We start from the raw sequence: 17,534 nt of genomic DNA on the forward strand, positions 1-17,534 counted from the left end.
TAATGTGTGCAGATTTGCCCAGAGAATACGTTCAATCATGTCGGCAGATTTGCCCAGAAAATACATGCAATCATGTCGGCAGATTTGCCCAGAAATTACATGCAATCATGTCTGCAGATTTTCCCAGAGAATACGTTCAATCATGTCGGCAGATTTGCCCAGAAAATACATGCAATCATGTCGGCAGATTTGCCCAGAGAATACGTTCAATCATGTCGGCAGATTTGCCCAGAAAATACATGCAATCATGTCTGCAGATTTGCCCAGAGAATACGTTCAATCATGTCGGCAGATTTGCCCAGAAAATACATGCAATCATGTCGGCAGATTTGCCCAGAAAATACATGCAATCATGTCGGCAGATTTGCCCAGAAAATACATGCAATCATGTAGCAGATTTGACCAGAAAATACATGCAATCGTGTGGCAGACCTGTCCACAAAACACTTCAATCGTCAATAGTTGCCCCCTGTATAGCTAGTATATTTGCCCCCTGTATAGCTAGTATATTTGCCCCCTGTATAGCTGCCCCCAGTATAGCTAGTATAGCTGCCCCCAGTATAGCTAGTATAGCTGCCCCGAGTATAGCTAGTATAGTTGCCCCCAGTATAGCTAGTATAGTTGCCCCCAGTATAGCTGCCCCCAGTATAGCTGCCCCCAGTATAGCTGCCCCCAGTATAGCTAGTATAGCTGCCCCCAGTATAGCTGCCCCCAGTATAGCTAGTATAGCTGCCCCCCAGTATAGCTGCCCCCAGTATAGCTAGTATAGCTGCCCCCAGTATAGCTAGTATAGCTGCCCCCAGTATAGCTAGTATAGCTGCCCCCAGTATAGCTAGTATAGCTGCCCCCAGTATAGCTAGTATAGCTGCCCCCAGTATAGCTAGTATAGTTGCCCCCAGTATAGCTAGTATAGCTGCCCCCAGTATAGCTGTCCCCAGTATAGCTAGTATAGCTGCCCCCAGTATAGCTAGTTTAGTTGCCCCCAGTATAGCTGGCCCCCAGTATAGCTGCCCCCAGTATAGCTAGTTTAGTTGCCCCCAGTATAGCTAGTTTAGTTGCCCCCAGTATAGCTGCCCCCAGTATAGCTAGTTTAGTTGCCCCCAGTATAGCTGCCCCAAGTATAGCTGCCCCCAGTATAGCTAGTTTAGTTGCCCCCAGTATAGCTAGTTTAGTTGCCCCCAGTATAGCCAGTACAGTTGCCCCCAGAATAGCTAGTATAATTGCCCCCAGAATAGCTAGTATAATTGCCCCCAGAATAGCTAGTATAATTGCCCCCAGTATAGCTAGTTTAGTTGCCCCCAGTGTGAGGAAAGCCTGGAAGGAGGGGTGGCGGGGAGGGGGGCCGGACCCCCCACCTCCCTCACCTGGGTCCCCCTCCTTCTGGCGCTTCCCCCTCCTAATTAGCAGCAGCGGGCAGGAGCGGCGAAGAAGACTCACTCACCTGCTCCTGGCGATACCGGCGGCGCATAACGTCATCCTCACGCGACGCTGGTCTCCGACTTCTCTGTTGCTCACTGTGCTTCCGCCAATCAGGAAGCACAGTGAGCGGTGGAGAAGGCGGAGACCAGCGTCACGTGACGATGACGCTATTTGCCATCGCCTGGAACGCAGGAAGGAGGTGAGTAAGTCCTCTTGCCCGCTGCTGCCCGCTGCTGCTAATTAGGAGGGGGAAGCGCCAGAAGGAGGGGACCCAGGTGAGCGAGGTGGGGAGTCCGGCCCCCCTACCCGCCGCTTTCCCCGCCACCCCTCCTTTCCGTGCTGCTTCCCCCTCCTGTCCTGCACAGGCCTCTGTGGGAGGCCTTGATGACACCCCCTGGGGCGCCCGACACCCGGTGCGGGGCGCCCCCTGCCGCCCTATGGTAGGGACGCTACTGGCTAACACAAAATTGTATGGTGTGTACCTAGCATAAGATCAAAATTATTTAATAACTTGGTCACCCCCAGAGTCCACCTAAAAAAGCCTTTTGAGACAGAGCCTTCTATCATGCTGCCCCTACACTATGCAACTCCCTGCCACACCCAATCAGGACATCTCCATCCCTGGAAGCATTTAAGCCCAAACTGAAAAGCCACCTGTTAAGTCTGCCATTTATGAACACCTATTTCCTCTGTAACACAGTCCAGCCTGCAACCCTGTATTGATCTGAGACATATCTATGTGCTTTGAGTCCTATGGGAGAAAAGTGCTTTACAAATGTTATAGTATTGTATATTGTATTGTAGTTATTATCCTGTACCTGATAATCAGAACAAAAATAAAGTGCAAATGAACACTGTGCAAAATGACAGTTAACATTTCAAATAAGAACCAAAGCAAAAACAGAATATTACAGATTATAGGCTTGATGAAAAGCGTGATAACCGATAGCATGGCCGTTCAATGCAGTTACCACGTGATCTGACGCGTGCGAAGGTTTGCACGTGTAAAGGCTTACGCCCATGTGCTAAACCAAGGTTTGCGTGTGATGACACGTGTGTTGACGCGCAAATGCAAGCAAACCCTCGTTTAGCATGTGGGGGTAAGCCTTTACCAGCGCAAACCTTCGCACACGTCAGATCATGTGGTAACTGCATCCCCAACACTACCACCCACCTAACTTTCTATCCCGTACTGCCGAGATTGCTGGGAACCCACCCAATCCATGTTTAACTCCGCCTACATCTGTCCAGCTCTGTGCATTACTTTTCAGCCTTGTAAAATGATCACACATATAACCATATATACATTTGATCACTGGGAAGACTGTAATAGATTTGTCTATCAGCACGTAAGAGAGTGTAACCACAATTTGTGGTCTGGCAGTTGTAAAGAACTAATAGGTCATATTCACAAAGTTAAGTGGCAGCAGAATGCGGTTGTTTCCCGTAAAGGGAACCTGAACCGAATAAAATTATTTAAAATAAACACAAGATGTACCTGCAAATGAATACTGCATACTTACCTCGCCAACAAAGATTCCTTCCATTTCTGACAAGATTTTGTCAGAACTGAAATATACCAGTTGCTGTCAGTTATAACCGAAAGGACAACTGATGAGCAAGGTAATGTCCATGTTTCCCTATGGCTCATGTGGGCGATATTACAGTTTAACAGTGTGCTGACCAGGAAGCTGTTATGGGGTAATGGCCATTTTCAAAATGTAGGACAGAGAATTCCATTCATCACAGTGAACAAACAGGACACAGGAGCGGAGAAAGAGATTGAGGAGTAGGCCAAATGGGAGGTAAGTATGACATGTGCATGTTAATTTTCAGTTCAGATTTGCAATAAGCACTTATAGCAATAAAGCGAAGGCCTAGTACACATTGTCAGGTCCATGATCACATAGTCAGTTACATAGCCTTTGCACAATCTTGCAGTTGTTTAATCATTACGATCAAATACCTAACTGGTAATGCTACAACAATGAGCTTTTGTATCCAAGGAAGGTCTTAACCAGCTGCGTTGATCAGTTTATTACACATTCATTTAACACAGCATGTGCATGGCTGATTTATACTTACCATCATGTCAGGTACAGAGCAACCAACTCAAGACTAAACTTTTGGCTATTTCTGATCAATCTGCAGCAGAGCTCACTTCCAACTCTTGGACAGTGATTATTTGTTCACATCGTTGACTGGATCAGAAGTGAATACAGGCCTAAGGCACTATGGCCCGGTGCACACCAAAAACCGCTAGCAGATCCGCAAAATGCTAGCAGATTTTGAAACGCTTTTTCTTATTTTTCTGCAGCGTTTCAGCTAGCGTTTTGCGGTTTTGTGTAGCCGTTTTGGTATAGTAGATTTCATGTATTGTTACAGTAAAGCTGTTACTGAACAGCTACTGTAACAAAAAACGCCTGGCAAACCGCTCTGAAGTGCCGTTTTTCAGAGCGGTTTGCGTTTTTCCTATACTTAACATTGAGGCAGAAACGCATCCGCAATCCAAAATCTGCAGCAGCCCGGGAGTATGCGTTTCTGCAAAACACCTCCCACTCTGGTGTGCACCAGCCCATTGAAATACATTACTCAAGCGGATCCGCAGCCGCAAGCGGATCGCAAAACGCAGCCGAACCGCTCTGGTGTGCACTAGGCCTTAGTGGCTAATTCACCAAGCTTGCAGAAATAGGAGCTAAAATCTATCCAAAAAATTCAGTGGTAGACTAAATTAATCATGTATCTATTGGCATGAACAAAGCCCTATAGACCAGAGGTGCCCATTAGGTAGATCACAATCTACTGGTAGATCGTGAAGGCCTTCATGGTAGATCCCGCCTCACTACATTTTCCCTTCTGTATATACAAGTGTGCTCCTAAAACTGTACACAGGTAGATCATTTTGACTTGCTAATTTCTTAAAGTAGCTCACAAGGCGAAAAAGTGTGGGCACCTCTGCTATAGACTATTTAAAACATAACTTTTATTTTGTTACAAAATGTATAAGGGCACATGCACAAACAACAAAAAGGAATCTCTAGGTGAGCTAAACAGGCACTCTGATAAGTGTGCTCTGTTACATGGTGTCAGACGGTAGGCGGCCATTCAGTTTAACTTAACCACACAGCACTAGTCATGTAAGGTCAAAAGGAGGAGCACAAAAGACAGTGTATGCCGTATAAAAAAAGCGGCCAACTGCAAGTGGACCCCAACCAAGTCCAGTAGTTCTGCACCTGCGTAGTACGCTCCGAACCAGATGGCGGTGATTGACAGCACCGCTCAAGCAGGCGCAGTACAGGCTGACCTCCAGGTCGGCCTGACGTCATCGCCGGGGACCGGGAAGCTTCAAAGGCGAATGGCTCACCGCGGAGCTGCACCAAGGGACATGCAGAGATCTTAGGGCTGGACGAAGCCCCGGGTAAGTAACACTTATTTTCCTTATAATCGCCCTGATGTTTCCTTTAAGGTCTGAACTTTTTGAATGCATGTCAAGAGAGTATATTACTATTTTTTTTTTTTTTCAAATTATGGGCTTGTAAAAAGTGATGGACTCAAAACTGAAAAAATGCACCTTTTTTTTCCAAATAAAATAATGGGACCATACATTGCGATAGGGACATCATTTAAACAATGTAATAACAGGGACAAATGGGCAAATAAAATACATGGGTTTTAATTATGGTAGCATGTATTATTTTAATACTATAATGGGCGAAAACGGATTTTTTTGTTTGTTTTTGTTTTTAATATTCCCATTAAAATGCATTTAGAAAAAAAATTCTTAGCAAAATGTAACCCCCAAAGAAATCCTAATTGGTGGTGGAAAAAACTAAATATAGATCAATTTGTGGTGATAAGTAGTGATAACGTTATTGGCGAATAAATGGGAGGAGCGCTGAAATAATGCATAAGGTGAAAAAACACTGAAGGCTGAAGTGGTTAGAAGGAAATAAATTTGGCAGTTTCCATATCCCTCCCACTTCAGGTGTCTTAAATCCAGTGCTCTCTCTCCCTCTCTCTCTCTCTCTCTCTCTCTCTCTCTCTCTCTCTCTCTCTCTCTCTCTCTCTCTCTCTGTGTCTCTCTCTCTCTCTCTCTCTCTCTCTCACTCTCTCTCTCTGTGTCCTTTAACCATTGTCAGCATTTGCACAGCTTACACTGTTGTGTGGATGGTGCATATGAATTTATATTGTAGCTCCCTGGTGAGGTTGCTTCAAAGCACTATCTGTCCCAAGAGAGCACGCTAGGAAATGTTCTCCTAATCTTTTGATAGGTTGATGCACAGTATGCTTGCATGTTGCATTATGTATGTTACAGGACACATAACTATGTTTGGCCTATGTGATTACGCAAATAATGCTTGTTTTTTAATTTATTTTTTTTGCAAACTATGATTTCTGCTTTCAACTTAGCTGTAGGGATAGTAATGGTCCCAGGATGGTTGGTCTGCAGTGAATATTTACATGAGAGTGTACAAGTGGTTAATTGACGTTGCTGAATATTGTCGCATCTCCCCTGAAAATGTAATAACCCCACCCACCATTCTCTTGATCCCTATTGGCTTGTTATTAGATCAATGGGGAGACTTGGAGCCAACATTTAAAGATACTTTAGCTCTAGCTATACAGAGTATAGCTAGAGCTGCGCGGGGAGCGGTGGTGTGAGGCGGCGGGTGTGCGGAGATCATCAATTAATGTAATGAAGCTTGCAAGATTAGAGGATATTGGCGTGGGACTTTTCCGAGGATAATGGCGTAGGAACTTTTTTAAAAAGGTACAGGTAAGTATTTCTGGCTTATTTCAAATAATAAAGGACTTTTCTCATCGTTGTTTTTTTTATTTCACTTATCCCTTTGTGGAAAAGGGTAAGGGGTACTATGTACCCCTATACCCATTTCTACTGGGAGGGAGAAGGGCATCTGGGGGTCCCTTAAAGGGGACTCCCAGATGCCCTCATGAACACACCCCCAGGGCGTTGTTGGCCCCCCACCTCCTCTTGGGGTACCGGCAGTGGGGAAGAGCCCTTTATCCATTCATTGGACAAGGGCTCCGGGGGAGAGGGGAAGGCTTGGCCGCCCCTCCCCCCAGACCCCCACCCCCCATGGACCATGCAGGCTGGTATAGCTAAGAATGCGGAGGCCCACGCGGCCGGGGCTCCGCATTCCGGCTATCCCAGCATGCATGGGGGACAAGGGGTTAAAGAGGCTTGGGGGGACCCCATGTAATTTTTTTTTTACTTCCCACACTGAAAATATATATATATATATATATATATAAATATCTGTCAACTTTAACATTGATATTCTCAAAAAATATAAGGTGACGGTCTTTTTGATTTTTTTCCTCTTGTTCCCAGTCTTCTTTTAAACATACCCTGCAAATTTGGTGTTTCTAGGATGTAAGGGGGCTTGGCTATTAACCGCTAAAGTCGACGGCTGCTGAAACATCACCCGCACTAGAAATTTAAAATAGATTTTCACAAAAACTATAAGGACTTTTTGAAAAAAATGTTTTCCTCTTATTCCCACTGTTCTTATTAACATACCCTGCAAATTTGGTGTTTCTAGCACATATGGGGGCTTTGCTATTAACCATTAAAGTGATAATGGATTCCGACTCGTGATTATGAATGTAATGCGAAATTCCAACTCAAAACTGCATTCGAGTCCGGAACTCCAATTCTATCTGTAATTATGATCACACCCGAATTGGAAGTGATTGGAGCCATGATTAAAATCACTCAAATCTAGAATCGGATGCATCCGAACAACACTGGAGGACACTTGGAAGCCCCTATGGATGCTGGTGTCCTGGGGCAATTGCCACCTTTGACCATATGGTAGCACCGGCCCTGGATCTCATGAATACCCTGAACTCTTACAATTTCTGTACCACTTCTGAGGTACTGCATGTGTCTCTCACACCAAGATTATTGCCATCAAGTTCACCTGAGTTGCTGTCTGGCTGCCTGGCTTCATAATGATCATAATTCAATTGTAATTGCATGCAGGCACCTTGTTTTGGTATTTTGTCACACACATACAAACAATAGCCATGGCAGTCTTAAACTTGTGTTTGTAAACTATAAATTACAACACTAAGGTTCTCACAGGTGTGGAATTTTTGAAATATGTGAGCATTGGTTAGTAGCAGTCATAAATTGCTAGGCTATCTTGTACACATTTCACTGACAGATTGTCAAGTGCTACAATGCTGTAGGTCATCGTGTCAAGCCATTTCACAGACAATTCTCTCTGTAACAATTTTCCCATCATGTTTGAAACCCGCTGTCACACATGTGAGTGGATTGCACTATGAGAACATATTGGCGGCGCTCGAGCAGCTAGGAGAATTCAAGGAGAGAAAGTGTTAGCTGTAGCAGGCAGCCTCCATACCTCTAAACTGCACTAGGACAAAAAAAGTGAATTTTACTTACCTGGGACTTCTTACAGCCCCCAGTAGTCTTTGAGGTTCCTCAGTGTCTTCCTCTCTGGAAAAACTCCAACCAGGCTTAGTCACGGGCTACTGAGTATATGTGATCCTGTCCATAAGGTTCCATCAATTGTTGTCCTATCACCAGGAATGTTCTGCACATGTGCAGTTCGCAGAAGGATTGTATCTTCTGATAACTGCGCATGTACGAATGCTCCAGGCCTTGAAATGACTAGACTAGTCAGACATCTTTTTGAGGGGGACAGTGGAACAATGGAGGGGACCCTGAGAACACTGAGGGCCCTCAAAGACTATGGGGGCCGGGGGTCTGCTGAAGTCTCTTAAAGCACACCAATTCTGGTGTGCTTTAAGAGACCTCAGCAGACCATGGAGGATACCTGTACTCATGCGAGATTCTTGGCAACCCCCAGATCAAATGCCTCAATTGAGAAGTATGTGTACAAGGCTTAAAGTGAACCTAAAGCCAGTTAAAAAAAATGAGATTAACTCACGTGGGGCTTCCCTCAGCCCCCTGTAGCCGATCGGTGCCCTCGCAGCTCCGGTCCGATGCCTCTGGACCCGCCGGCGAACACTTCCGGTTTGGCCGTCACCGGCCGACAGGCATGGGAACGCGAGTGATAGTTCGCGTTCCCAGCCTGTATATCGCCCCCTATGCTGCTATTGCGATCTCCTGGCCGCAATAGCAGCATAGGGGGCGATATACAGGCTGGGAACGCGAACAATCACTCGGGTTCCCATGCCTGTCGGCCGGTGACGGCTAAACCGGAAGTCGTCGCCGGTGGGTCCAGAGGCATCGGAGCGGAGCTGCGAGGGCACCGATCGGCTGCAGGGGGCTGAGGGAAGCCCCAGGTAAGTTAATCTCATTTTTTTAACAGGCTTTAGGTTCACTTTAAGCCAATGAAACATAGCTAGCCAAATTTATAAGATGGGATTTTTTTAAGTTTTGGAAAATCTCTTTAAAGCACACCTGAGCTGTAGGAAAAAAAAGTAGATTTTTACTTGCATGGGGTTTCTTCCATCTACTTGTTGTCTTTTAGGTCTTTTGGTGTCTTCTGGGTCCCTTCAGTTGTGTCACTTCCCCCTCAGAAAGTCATCTTATTGTCTGGAGCTTGCTGCACATGTGAGGTTTACCATGCATGAGCAGAATGTTCCCAAAGACGAGAGGGTGATCAAGGAGGTGCGCAGATGGGACCACGCATGGGCAGTAGACTGGTCCAGGCGGTGAGATTATTTGAGGGGCACACAACGGAGCAGACTGGGAGGACACTGAGGGACCTGAAAGACTACAAGGGAACTGGAAAAAGCCCCAGGTCAGTGAAAAAACAACTTTGTTTTACAGTTCAGGTGTGCTGTACAGAAAATATTTTCCCAGCATATTGATTTTACGAAGCAAAGGCAGCCAACACCTGAATATCCGTGTCTGGAGGTGACAAAACTTCTAAGATTGATCCCTTAAACTGGTCAGTCTCTGAGAAAGTGGCAGAAATATTTTACTGTCTTTGTGTTATTTGAGTGCTTGTGGGAAAAGCTCCTTGCAATGTATGTGAACATTTTTAAGACTGATTGCCAGAAGTTCAGGCAACTGCTTCTCAAGCGCTCCTGTCTGCAGCCTCTGGCACTTCAGGTGTTAAAGAGCACTGTAAATGATATCATCAGATGATCTTACTTCCTGGGTGAACTCATTTAGAATATGTCAGAAGAGTTCCCATGGCTCACTATTCTGACAAATAGCTCTTGAAGGCTCACAGTGTCTGCCCTGGAAAATCAGTGACGTGCAAAACATTTTAAGTTTTCACATATATTAAATATGTAATAGTAGAAGTAGTAGTACAAGTGGTGCCAGTAATAGTAATAGGACTAATAATAGTAATAATCACAAATGTTTTCATAGAAATGTAAAACCCAATTCATTTCTTATAACTGTTTATTTCTTATAAGTGTTTATGAGTTCAGCTCCCAAATGTCCTTTTTCATTTGTCTCTCTTTCAGGACTGTTGTAGAAGCAAACGTTAATTAAAAATGCCTGGAAATTTGGGCGCGTAGTTAGGGCTGAAAGTAAAATATTGTTCTTAAATACCGATATTTTACTATAAAAGCATAAAATATTGATATTAAATACTGATGTTTCACTATGGCCTAACCTAACCCTATTCTCAAACAGAACCCCCCCCCCGACGCCTAACCCTTAACCCTCCCAATGCCTTTATATTAATCCCCCCCACCTGCACACAATACCTACTCAATGCCTAAAATGAACCCCCCCACACACACACTACCTACCTAATGCCTAAAAATACCCCCCCCCCCCCCGCACACACCACCTACCTAATGCCTAAAACTAAACCCTCCCCTACCAAATGCCTAAAACTAAACCCTCCCCTACCGCACCACCTACCTAATGCCTAAAAATACCCCCCCCCCCGCACACACTACTTGCCTAATGCCTAAAACTAAACCCTCCCCTCCCACACCACCTACCTAATGCCTAAAACCAAACCCTCCCCTACCAAATGCCTAAAACTAAACCCTCCCCTACCACACCACCTACCTAATGCCTAAAAATACCCCCTCCCCCCCGCACACACTACCTACCTAATGCCTAAAACTAAACCCTCCCCTACCAAATGCCTAAAACTAAATCCTCCCCTACCACACCACCTACCTAATGCCTAAAACTACCCCCCCCCCCCCAGACACACTACCTGTCTAATGCCTAAAACTAAACCCTCCCCTACCACATGCCTAAAACTAAACCCCTTCCCATACCACCCCACCTACCTAATGCCTAAAACTACCCCCCAGACACACTACCTGCCTACTGTCAAAAACTAACCCCCCTGCACACACTACCTCCCTAATGCCTAAGAGTAGCCCCCACCTGAACACACTAGCTAGCTAAAGCCGCACCCCACCTCCCTGCATAAAAAAAATTAAAATTTTGGGCGCCACAGAATAGCAGCATTTGTGCCCCCACGATGCCCGATATATGACAGGTGCTGTTTCAGCTCCCGCATTATACAGTGGGATGCAAAAGTTTGGGCAACCTTGTTAATCATCATGATTTTCCTGTATAAATCGTGTGTTACAATAAAAAAGTCAGTTAAATATATCATATAGGAGACACACAGTGATATTTGAGAAGTGCAATTAAGTTTATTGGATGTACAGAAAGTGTGCAATAATTGTTTAGACAAAATTAGGCAGGTGCGTAGATTTGGGCACCACAAAAAATGAAATGAAATCAATATTTAGTAGATCCTCCTTTTTGCAGAAATTGCAGCCTCTAAACTCTTCCTGTAGGTTCTAATGAGAGTCTTGATTCTGGTTGAAGGTATTTTGGACCATTCCTCTGTACAAAACATCTCTATTTCATTCAGGTTTGATGGCTTCCGAGCATGGACAACTCTCTCTAACTCACACTACAGATTTTCAATTATATTCAGGTCTACGGACTGAGACGGTCATTCCAAAACGTTGTACTTGTTCCTCTGCATGAATGCCTTAGTGGATTTTGAGCAGTGTTTAGGGTCGTTGTCTTGTTGAAAAATCCAGCCCTAATGCAGCTTCAGCTTTGTCACTGATTCCTGGACATTGGTCTCCAGAATCTGCTGATACTGAGTGGAATCCATGCATCCCTCAACTTTGAAAGGATTCCCAGTCCCTGCACTAGCCACACAGCCCCACAGCATGATGGAACCAACACCATATTTTACTGTAGGTAGCAGGTGTTTTCCTTGGAATGCTGTGTTCTTTTTCCTCCATGCACAACGCCCCTGGTTATGCCCAAGTAACTCCATTTTAGTTTCCTCAGTCCACAGCACCTTATTGCAAAATGAAGCTGGCTTGTCCAAATGTGCTTTAGCATACCTCAAGTGGCTTTGTTTGTGCTGTGAGCAGAGAAAAGGCTTCCTCTGCACCACTCTCTCATACAGCATCTCCTTGTGTAAAGTGCGCTGAATGGTTGAACAATGCACATCTGCAGCAAGATGATGTTGTAGGTCTTTGGTGTTGGTCTGTTGGTTGACCTTGACTGTTCTCACCATTTGTCGCTTCTGTCTATCTAAGATTTTTCTTGGTCTGCCACTTCGAGCCATAACTTGAACTGAGCCTGTGGTCTTCCATTTCCTCAATACGTATCTAAGTGTGGAAACAGACAGCTGAAATCTCTGAGACAGCTTTCTGCATCCTTATCCTAAACCATGATGGTGAACAATCTTTGTCTTCAGTTCATTTGAGAGTTGTTTTAAGACCCCCATGTTGCTGCTCTTCAGAGAAAATTAAAAGAGGAGGGAAACTTACAATTGACCCCCTTAAATACGCTTTCTCATAATTTGATTCACCTGTGTATGTAGGTCAGGGGTCACTGAGCTTACCAAGCCAATTTGAGTTCCAATAATTACTTCTAAAGGTTTTGGAATCAATAAAGGGACAACATTGCCCAAATTTATGTACCTGCCTAATTGTATTTAAACAATTATTGCGCACTTTCTGTAAATCCAATAAACTTCATTTCACTTCTCAAATATCACTGTGTGTGTCTCCTATCTATATATATAATAGAGTAAGTGCCTTAACCTTCAAGCAAGAAGAAGAAGTAGAGCCCTGCCCCCAGGGCCGGTCCAAGCAAGAAGAAGGGGCTGGTCCAAGCAAGAAGAAGTAGTGTCATATCAAACCAAGGGCAAAGAGGGATAATTTGCATATTCAGTAGTAGTGCATTGTGGGTAACCACAAATGTTCACTTATAGCTGAATTATTGCAGATTTGCTTCTGTTTTAAAAAGGAAAATTACACCATGCTTTGATTTTTTTAGTAGGAAGGCTTTTTGGTCTCTTTTATCCTCCTATACATTGTTAGTAGTTTGGGTCACCCTGAGCTGCTTGGTTACTGTGTTGTACTGGTCCAAGCCCTATCTCATACAGCCTTATCAATCCCTGGCATGCACTGATGAGGACCAAATGTCTGAAATAGGCAGTCACATGTGGGTTTGATATGACTGTGTAAAACTTAAAGTTATATGCTTGCTTGGCTTACCAAGGGTGAAAAGCAATAATTTGCATATTTAGTAGCAGTGCATTGTGGGTAATCACAAATGTTCACTTATAGCTGAATTATTGCAGATTTTCTTCTGTTTTAAGAAGGCAAATTACACCAAGCTTTGCTTTTTTAGTAGGAGGTCTTTTTGGTCCCTTTTATCCCCCTATATACATTCTGAGTGGTTTGGGTCACCCTGAGCTGCTTGGTTACTCTGTTGTACTGGTCCAAGTCCTATCTCATACAGCCATATCAATCCTTGCCAGCTACAGATGAGGACCAAAAGTCTAAAACAGGCTGTCACATGTGGGTTTAATATGGCTGTGTAAAATGTAAAGCTATAGGCTTGCTGTACACCAGTGGTTCTGGATGCTTGCTTGGCTTACCAAGGGGGAAAAGGGGTAATATGCATATTTAGTAGCAGTGCATTGTGGGTAGTGTTGGGCGAACAGTGTTCGCCACTGTTCGGGTTCTGCAGAACATCACCCTGTTCGGGTGATGTTCGAGTTCGGCCGAACACCTGACGGTGCTCGGCCAAACCGTTCGGCCACATGGCCGAACTAAGAGCGCATGGCCGAACGTTCCCCGAACGTTCGGCTAGCGCTGTGATTGGCTGAACGGGTCACGTGGTTCGGGCCCGAACGCGCTCTGATTGGCCGAACGGTCACGTGGTTCGGGTAAATAAATACCCGAACCACGTCATATCTCCGCCATTTGTCTGTGGGTTTAGCTTTGGGTAGGCAGGCAGGGTAGTTCGCTCTCCAGCCACGCTAGCCAGGGTCCCCCCCAGTCATTGTGTGTCGCTGCTGGGAACAGTAGTACACCGCTCGCTCAGCCACACTATATATAGCATTGTTTACTGCCACTGTGTACCTCGCTCAGCCACGCTATATATATAGCATTGTGTTTTCTGACACTCTGTGTACACGGCTTAGCCTGACTAATATAGCATTGTGTGTACTGCCACTGTGCACCTCGCTCAGCCACGCTATATATAGCATTGTGTGTACTGCCACTGTGCACCTCGCTCAGCCACGCTATATATAGCATTGTGTGTACTGCCACTGTGCACCTCGCTCAGCCACGCTATATATATAGCATTGTGTTTTCTGACACTCTGTGTACACGGCTTAGCCTGACTAATATAGCATTGTGTGTACTGCCACTGTGCACCTCGCTCAGCCACGCTATATATAGCATTGTGTTTTCTGACACTCTGTGTACACGGCTTAGCCTGACTAATATAGCATTGTGTGTACTGCCACTGTGCACCTCGCTCAGCCACGCTATATATAGCATTGTGTTTTCTGACACTCTGTGTACACGGCTTAGCCTGGCTATATAGCATTGTGTGTACTGCCACTGTGCACCTCGCTCAGCCACGCTATATATAGCATTGTGTTTACTGCCACTCTGTGTACACGGCTCAGCCAGACTATATAGCATTGTGTGTACTGCCACTCTGTGTACACCGCTCAGCCAGACTATATAGCATTGTGTGTACTGCCACTCTGTGTACACGGCTCAGCCAGACTATATAGCATTGTGTGTACTGCCACTCTGTGTACACCGCTCAGCCAGACTATATAGCATTGCGTACTCTGCCAGTCAGTGTGTATATTGCTGGGATCAGTAATACTCCACTCACCGCCAACCACTATATGAGCTCACCATGAGTTCCTCAGAGACCTCCGCTGTGAGCAGCACTCCCAACAACAGCAACAGCCAACGCCCCACGCAAGCTATAACATCCACTACAGCAGCCAGTGGTCAGCAGCAGCCCTCTCCGGAGGAGAATGTTGTGTCCATCGGTCCGTCGCCAGAACGATTAATGAGGGCTGCCATTGAGGAGATGATGGGGCCTGATGTGGAGGAGGAGGTCGGGCTCAGGCCAGCATCCCAAGTTAATGTTGAGGACGATGAGGGGTCTGTGTCTGGGGATGTTGGGGTGGCAGAGGTGGTGGGTGGGTCAGACTCAGGAGAAGAGTTGTATGATGAGGATGATGATCGGGACCATCTGTATGTGCCTCAGAGTCCGACCCCGGAAAACATGTTGTATCGTGTGTTTAGGTACTAAAATCTGCGTTCCCACTTCCCAGTACTGCCTGCAGTGCCCGGGTCCACGGATCCATATAATTTTTTGGGCAGCACTATCAAACTGTGGTACTATGAGTGAGTTGCCATGGTCCTTCTGTGCTGCCTGTCACACTCACCGTCTGTCTGCAGATGGATTGTTCAACACAGCTACGCCATCTGACATGTAGTCCTGGACCTTGACCATCTTCTCTAGGCGATTGGTGTTGGAGGACATGGAACTGCCCGATTGCTGTTCTGTGGGCTGCTGCATGGGTGTCAGAAAATGTTCCCACTCCAAGGACACTGCCAATACCATTCCCTTTTGGGCACTAGCAGCAGCTTGTGTTCTTTGCTGCCCTCCTGGTCCTCCTGGGTTTGCTGAAGTCAGTCTGTCGGCGTACAACTGGCTAGAGAAGGAGGAGGATGTCAATCTCCTCTCTAAAGTCTCCATCCTCAAGGGCCTGCTGGAATTGTTCCATTTTTGACCTGTCTGACACTTTCTTCAATCAGTTTTTTAACATTGTGTTTGTATAAACTGGGTATAAACCCAGTAATTGGTGTTGTCCAGATTCCAGAATAATGAATAATAATGAATAGTGAATAATGCGCGGGCCGCTTTCAATGCAGTCTAGCATGAATTGAGCCATGTGTGCCAGAGAGTCCTGCCAGACTCCTCTATCTTCATGTTCTTGTAAGAGTTGTGATTGTTGTGATGCACCATATTCGTCACCAGCATCACTTTCTTCCTCTTCTGCTGTCCTTTCCCGCTAAATTGTGGAAGTCCAACGTGCACCGCTCTGTCCCTCGGCAGTGGGGGCATCCAATTCCTGCTCCAACTCCAGCTGTTCCTCGTCCTGTTCTTCGTCATAGCTGGGACCAGCGTTTCCTGAGGCAGGTTGCCTGATGTTGGTATCATCACGCTGATCGTTTTCATCTTCAGAATCCCCCACTTGCATCATGCCAGCGGTTTCCATCTTCAACATTGATTTCTTCAGTAAACACAGCAGTGGTATTGTAATGCTGACTGTAGAGTTGTCACTGCTCAGTCACGCAACGTGGATTGCTCAAAATTTTGGAGGACTTGGCAGAGATCCAACATGGTGGCCCAATCAGATCCACAGAAGCTTGGTAGCTACTAGCTGCTGGAATGCGCCTCGGCACTGCGCAAAAGCGTGCTAGCATGTGCAGCGTAGAATTCCAGCGCGTAGGCAGGGACATCACCCAGCGAGCGATGGTGCGCTGGATTGAAGCGCTCCTGCATCTCTTGGTGAGTCCTTCAGAAGCGGTACTGGACTTTTAACAATGTTTTTTTTTTTTTCCTTCAACAGAAGATCTGCCACGTTGGAGTGAGGAGGACGCCGCCGACCCCGACACCAAGCTGAACCCCGGCGAACTCCAAGCAGAGGATCTTCAGGAACCCTCAAGGCTTTGAGCAAGCTGAGGAGGATCAGCAGTCCCGACGAGACCTCTCCTCATATGCGACTGAGTGCAGTGGAGCTCCCCAGAACAACCTCTCAGTTGTCACTTTGTCACTGGTCACTTTGTCACTTGTCACTTTGTCATTTTGTCACTTGTCACTTTGTCACTTGTCACTTTGTCACTTGTCACTTTGTCATTTTGTCACTTGTCACTTTGTCATTTTGTCACTTGTCACTTGTCACTTTGTCACTTGTCACTTTGTCATTTTGTCACTTGTCACTTTGTCATTTTGTCACTTTGTCATTTTGTCACTTTGTCACTTAGTCACTAGTCACTTTGTCACTTGGTCACTTGTCCAGATGATCTCGGTACACCTCCTGAGATTCAAATTCCTGCACACATTGCTCTGGGATTTGGGTGTGATGAATGATGCATCTAACTGGCCACCGGAGGCAATTAAGGCCTTCAAAACATCGAAAGCAGCTTTCTGTTCTGCCCCCATTTTGCGTCATGTTGAGTTGTTGACGTCATGTTCATCCTCGGCCTCGCCTTGCATTTCAGTGCGAGGTGCATTTTCCACAGAAAAAGGTTGTGAATCCGGGCACAACATTTGTGGCTGTTCCATTGACCTTTCACAGGTAGAAGATTGTGGGGGTGGGAATAGCTCCTCCGAATAGCCCATTGTGTCCTGAAAACTACTCATTGCATTGCTTTGCGCACACATTTTTTTGTCCTCATGCAAGGCCTGAGTTGCACCTGAAAGCGTGGCCTTCTCCTCCTGCGCCTCCTCCTGTTCCATCACGTCTGCTGCTGCTGGGTTAGCGTTGACGCCCGGTCCCTGTTTATTGAACCTCTTATCTTTATTACATTTATGACTGCATGGCGGTAAAAAGCATGCTATCCGCACGCTTCTTGTCCTCATGCAAGGCCTGGGTTGTTGTGTCTCAAAAAGCATGGCCTTCTCCTCCTGCGCCTGCTCCTGTTCCATCACGTGTGCTGCTGCTGCTGGGTTACCGTTACCGGTCCCTTTTCCTGGAACCTCTTCTCTGTATTACATTTATGACTGCATGGCGACAAAAAGCATGTTACCTGTGCAAAGAAACATGACATTTTCCACATTTAAAAGACAGTTTTTCCTT

This window comes from Hyperolius riggenbachi, chromosome 1 (genome assembly GCF_040937935.1).
Source record: "Hyperolius riggenbachi isolate aHypRig1 chromosome 1, aHypRig1.pri, whole genome shotgun sequence".
NCBI lineage: Eukaryota > Metazoa > Chordata > Amphibia > Anura > Hyperoliidae > Hyperolius > Hyperolius riggenbachi.